Genomic DNA, 6,682 nt, shown 5'->3' on the forward strand with positions numbered 1-6,682 from the left:
ATATGAGAGATGATAGGTATACTGAAGTCATGTGATATGATTTAATATAGCCAAGAATAAAAAAGACCGGAATATACTGAAAGATGTTCAGAATTCAAAAACGTTTTCTTTTTTTCTTTCCTCCCTTCACAAGCTGTGCATCAGTTTTTCGATCCTGTTTCAAACACATTGACAGATGTTGTGTTGCACTATGAAATGTTGTATGAAAACAGCTGCATAAATGTTTGCTTGCATACTTCATGGAAACAAATCACAGTAACCGCTTTGAAGATCAGATCACAAATGTGGATGAAAATACATGCAAAATAAAATGACATGCCAAAGAAATCAAGGAGGATCTGGAGGGAAGTGTTGGAATATAAATTGCTGTGCATAATGCATCATATCTGGATTCAAGCTTGCTTAAAATGGCGTCAATTTCTGAGAATGTTTTTCATGCATTATTTTTGTATTTACGTTTTTTTTTTTTTTTTGGCAGAGATAAAACATTGAGTATATATTATGCATGTGTGTGGCTATCTTATCTATCTATATCTACATACATGCACACATACACAGTATAAACAGTACCTGCTGTTTTGTTTGTGTGTGTGTTTCAACAATGATAAGAAATGACGGCTCTGAAGGATCACGTGACATTGAAGATGCTGCTTAAAGATAGATAGATAGATATGAATATAATATTTTTTACATTTGTGTAAGATTGGATTGCAGAAAGTGATGTCATAATCATTATTTAAGGCTAGTTTTAAACTAGCTCATTTTCCTGCTTCTGGCTTATTTTAGTAAACCCAGAATGAAAGTTCTATCATCATTTATTCACCTTCATCATGTTCCAGCATCCTCGTGTCTTTCTCCAAAGTAGACAGAACAACAGTTTATAATGAGGACGGAAGCAACATAATTGTGTTTCGAATGACTCCCACACTATATTTTATATAATGTAGTTTATCTAGCAGTTTTCTCTAAAGAACATAGGGTACCTTTTATGCTTTAAAAACTGTAAAGGGACATCAGTTTGTACCCTGTTTAGAAAGTAGAAAGTGGCACAGATATTATTTAATCTTTTATAAATTATTTCTAATGAAATGGTTGTGAACTGAGAAAACAAAATTCCCCTGATCTTTTATCATGTAAGAGGTCACTGTGCCATTAGTCTCGTGTAGCCAGAGCTTCAATCTGACAGCTGAAGGTCAGGGATCCACTGGCCAAGCCCCGCCCATGAGGTTTGACTGACATCTCAAACAACCAATCACGGTTCGGTTTGTTCAGTGTCACGTTTCAAGGCTTGAAAATATTCCCACAATAACAGACCGGTGTGTAAAACTCTCAGATGTATTTATAAGATTCTAGGCTGCGAACAACATAAAAAACATCCTATACGTTTCAGATCTCATCACTTTCTCCTTAAATGAGCTTATTTCAACCGTTTCAAGGTAACACACAGACTGCATGTGTGATGATGAGGACTCGTCTGTGAAACTCTCAGCTTTGAGCAATCACAAATGCACAGACGGAAACGGTCTTGACTTGTCAGAAAGCCCCGGTGATCTTCATAAAAACATCAAACAGATGGCATGTGGGATTGTTTGCAATAAAACAGTAAATATGAAGAGAGAGACAAAGTCCAGTTTAAGACAGATTCACAAAGGCTCCCCTGAACTGTGAAATAGACTGCCAGAAAATGACTGACTTTCTTTCTTTTCTTTTTTTTAGTTCTCTTGGTTATGTTTCGTAAAGAAACTTTATCCTAAAAATGCAGTGTAAGATCTAAATTTAATGTGGATCACATAGTTAATCTTGAACTTTCCTGCATTTGATTGCAGACTTGTATCTGAGCTAATCAGAGCAGGGAGAGCTCTTTCTGACAGATATGTAAAATAACTGCAGCTTCTCACCATTTCATCTCATCTTCATCTTCATCTTGGAGAAACAGCTAAAGGAAAGAAAGAGATCCAGTCTTCTTTAATGATGAAAACCACTTGATACATATGAAATGTTTTTGACTCACATTCTCCTGAATTATCTCAATGCAACTACTGTTTTAAATCATGAATTCCAGTGCGATGCTTTTAACAGTGAATGAATGAGTGAGCTAAGATGGAAGCAGCTACAAATGTAATATTTAACAACTGTTTTATGATAGAAATGTAAAATCATCAGTAGTAGTATTTTTTGTCAAGTTCTGCCAATTTTAATTAAAAAGATTAGATTGGTTTCAACATTTCAAGGTAGCCTATTCTGTTTTAAATATAATGCATACTCATAATTAATAACACAAATATTAGTCTGAAGTGCATTTAGCAGGGCTACTCATCAATGGTCAAAATAAAGACCTTGAATTAGTTTTGCTGAAAGCTGATTGGTCAAGGGACGTAAGCATGTGAGAGGAAAGGTCAGATGTCCACAGTGTGATTTGAATCAGGTTTTAGATTGACATTTGAGCTTTTCAACAGAGCTATTTAAAGTAGAAAAATGCACTGGAAACGCACCGTGCAAGAGGAATGGTTTAAAATCAATAAAAGGAAATAAATAATTATATTGGTTGGGTTTTCAAGGAGTGTGAAGATGCCTGAGGATATTTTGTGTGATAAAAGTGAGTAATCTCACCTGAGCTTTAAATCCACGATAGCTGTAATTGGACTCATTCATGTTTTATTTATATTAGCAATGCAATAATAATAATAATAATAAAGATAAAAATTGTATACTTTTTGATCACAATTTCAAATGCATATAGACACCCATGTTCTTTGTTGATTTATTTAACTATTATTTTTTTAGTTCCACTTAAGCTTAAGCCTGTTTTTAACTTATTTTACAACAAATCATAAATATAACAATCCTATTACATACAAGCTGCACACAGTATGTTAGCTCTTGTCCTGAATACGTTTGACCATCCAAACTTCTTCGCTCATTCAAAGCTGAAAGCAATTGCTGCATGGTCTGCAATAAAAAGATTATCTTGCATATTAAAGTGCAAAGCAGTAGTGTGTTAATGAACCACACAGAGGCATCATCACTGCCTTCTCTAATCTAATAAAAACTATCTCTAATACAATGAACAGATGCACAAAAGAAGCTCAAGTTTCTTGAGAATCTGCTGTTTGCCAGCAGGAAATGTGAAGCTGATAGAAACTCAACTCATTCATTCGTAACGACCTCGAGTGCACCGTTTTAACGAGTTGTCCGTGTTTGGAGAACAAACGCATCAATGTCCTTGATTTTTCCTTCCAGCGCACTGACCCGAGCCAGTCTTTAATACAACTGAAACATGGCTGTCAATCATAACAGGTTGTGAATCCTGTCAAACTGGAAATTTCATTTTTATTGTCGCACACGTTAAAAGGAGACAAAAGCTTCATTCTTGAATAATTAGTATTTCATTTTGCATATTTAAAAGTGCAGCTTTTGAGTACTAATATGAAAAACCTGAACCTAGATAGATTGATTGTTTTCCTCCTTTCTTTCAGCGCGGCGTGTAAATGTTTGACTGGTGTTCTTCTCAGTTGGAGAAAATAGATTTCCCTAAAGGCTGCGATCACACCATTATATTGTTAGTAGGGTCCTAAGAGTAAAAGTTAATGCATAATTCATCTCTCAGTCAGTGTCTCCATAGCCACTTTTGGGAAAACATTCTCTTTTATCGCATTTGTTTCCCTGTGCACCTGGATCAAGATCATTACTGTTGTTATAATCAACATTGTGCAACTCTACGTAAATGGTTTGCTCTATAGGATTCAGGGGGGAACAAATACTGTATATGTTTCTATCATAAAGGAAGGAAAGCTAATACATTCTCATCTTGATTGGTCCCTCTGGGCATTTTTACACTACATTCTACATCAAGCTGAACAGATTCTGGGCAAAATCTGACAAGAGAGCACTTACAAGCTGTTAAGATGCCTTGCTGTAAATATATATGCTCTTTTCAGCTCGAGAGTGTAGTTACAACATGTTCCAGCAGGGGCAGACTGCACCATGCATTTCTCCCTCTATGACAATTCATCTAAACACAAGCAGCCAAAGATCATTTCACATTCAGAATAGGAAACATCCTCTACAACAGTGATTTAAAATCATCTTTGGCTGCTTGAGTTAAAAATTAATTCCAATATTGGCTTCACAGGCGATTAAATGGAAGATTCAGTCTTTGACAAACAATAAAATAAGGCCCTCAAAGTGATGAAAAAAGTTTTTTCTTAACACAGTTTTCATTCATTCATTCATTTGTTGTCAGTAATCCCCAAGAAGAGATCTGTCAGCAAACAAGCATAATGAAAATGAATCATTTCAGCGCAAAGTCTGCAGTAAAAACATCTGGGTTAAAAGCAAACAAGCCTCAGCAGCTGGTGATTATTAGTTCATATAATTTGTGTCATTTATGATTTGCTATCTCTGATCTGATCTCTTCATATAATGGAGAGAATAATAGGAGGAACCATTCTAACAGACTGGTGAGCATAAATAACAAAAATAGAAAATCATAATTTTATAATTGGATGCATTCCTTACAAATTAACCCTTGCATGTCTAACACCATGCTCTACTGATTAAGTTTTATATATCTCTACACTTAATAGTAGGTGATTTGGGAGAGGTTAGCAATAGCAAGCTAGCGGTGAATGCATAAGATCCCACCCTCCCTGCAAATCACTCTCCAAAGCCACGCCTCCTCCAAATCACATGACTGTGCTCAGACAGACAAATGCATCGCTGTCAGATTAGATCATGTCTCATTCACCGGTGAGCAAACAGAAATCATACTTTTGACTGATAATGTAGTCATGCTGCAATGCATGCTGGGAGCTAGGGATTTAACGATTCACTCAACTCACGATGCAATGTGATTTTTATGTATGCAGACTCTATAAAATTGCATAGAAGTGTAACTCCTACAGCTTCACTATTAAATATTAATGCTGGAACTGATGTCACATTTCAGTGCTACCTGTTTTCAAGCACAGCTTAAAATTTGAGAAAAAGACTTTGAACCTAGAATTAGCAATCAGAAAACACCTTGAATAAAAGATAAACCTTCTCCGTCCTGTCAGAAGAGTCAACCACCTCAACCACAGTTTGATTAGGACTAGAAGACCAAAGCTAAAGAAAGTCTTGTAGTCCTACTTATATATATATAGAGAGAGAGAGAGAGAGAATTTTAATATGATTATCACAAGCCTTCAGATGCGCTGAACATCCAAGAATATCTTTGAACTCAATCACACAAAATATCGAATCGAGTGAGAAAGACTGTGGAATAATTCAAACGATTTAACTAAACGTAACAGTTTATCAACAGTACATGATCAACAGAGGTACGAATCCTCATATTCACCATATTATTCTGCAAGAAACAAAAACCAGAAGCTGTTTTGGAGAATGAAGAGCACAGGGTGTAAATCTGGTGATTTCATTATCAGCAGCTCTTTGGATGCAGTTTAACAGCTCAGACGTCTCACACGTGCTGATTGACAATGTGTTATACCGCTGCTAACAACTCCTGATGCTTTAATCAGACTCCCGTTCACTCATCTTCAGTCTGCTGTTCTTCTGTAGGACTGTGTCAGGAGAAAAGCATGCTAGTCCCTTCCCAAGTGGAAGAAATGATCAATAGGATAAATGTATTTTTTAGCGATGTAACAGTACACGTCTCTTCCTCCTTCACTACTGGTTTAACGTGAAATAAACATGAATGAACATCTCTTCCCTCATGTAATCGCTCATTCTGTGGAAAGACATCAATAATTGAACAGCTTGTAAACAAAATGCCATGCAGCATTTCATTTGTCTCAGACAGGTCATCAACAAATTGTTAGAAATCTAGAGAAATCAAGTCTTGTGTCTGTTAAATTAAATCTGTTATGATAAATTATGACAGCCAATGTGTAAATGCATATATTTCAACAACAAATGTTATAATATAGAAGCTAGTTTAAAAACTGCATTATGGACATGTTTGCAATCGATTTTTCAGTTGAGTGTTGATTATTATATTTATAATTTAAGTTTGGGCTCCGATGTTATAGCAATGCAAAATAGTGCAGAGCACCTAAGAATTGTTTTTTTATTATTATTACATATATTTAAAGAAAGAGCCATTTGATCAATAAACCACAAAAAAGTGTAAAAGTAACAAAATGCTGATTTTGTCACATTGTGTTTAGTTTTAATGAACTGTCAGAGACACTGAAACATGCATGGAGCTTCAATTAATGATTGACAGGTCAGTTTCAAGTTTGCTGACAGTGTTACTTGTTACACACATCTTAAAGTAATCTATCACGTCACGATTAAGCCTCATCTGTTGATGTTATTTGGATCACCGCCCAATAAATAATTAAGATTCATTATGGCGTTCTGTTCTGCTGTAATAATTAACAATCCATCACATAATAGAAAAACTGATGGGAAAGTGCTCCAATTAGACTCAGTGGAGCAGCAAGTGTCCTCAGTGGAGTCCAGACACAATTTACTAATAATTGCATAGGTTTTGTGCCAGAAAGATTTTGATGCAATGAACAAGTGTCTAAACAAACCAGCAAAAAATATAATAATCAGTCATGGGCCTGCTCATGAGAGCAAGATCTTACCACACAACATCTGTTGCTCAGTGCAGACACATCCAAAAGTAAAGGTGTTTTTCAGTTAAAACACAAACCTTTGTTTGTTAACTTCA

This window comes from Carassius auratus, unplaced genomic scaffold (assembly GCF_003368295.1).
Source record: "Carassius auratus strain Wakin unplaced genomic scaffold, ASM336829v1 scaf_tig00006771, whole genome shotgun sequence".
Taxonomy (NCBI): Eukaryota; Metazoa; Chordata; class Actinopteri; order Cypriniformes; family Cyprinidae; genus Carassius; species Carassius auratus.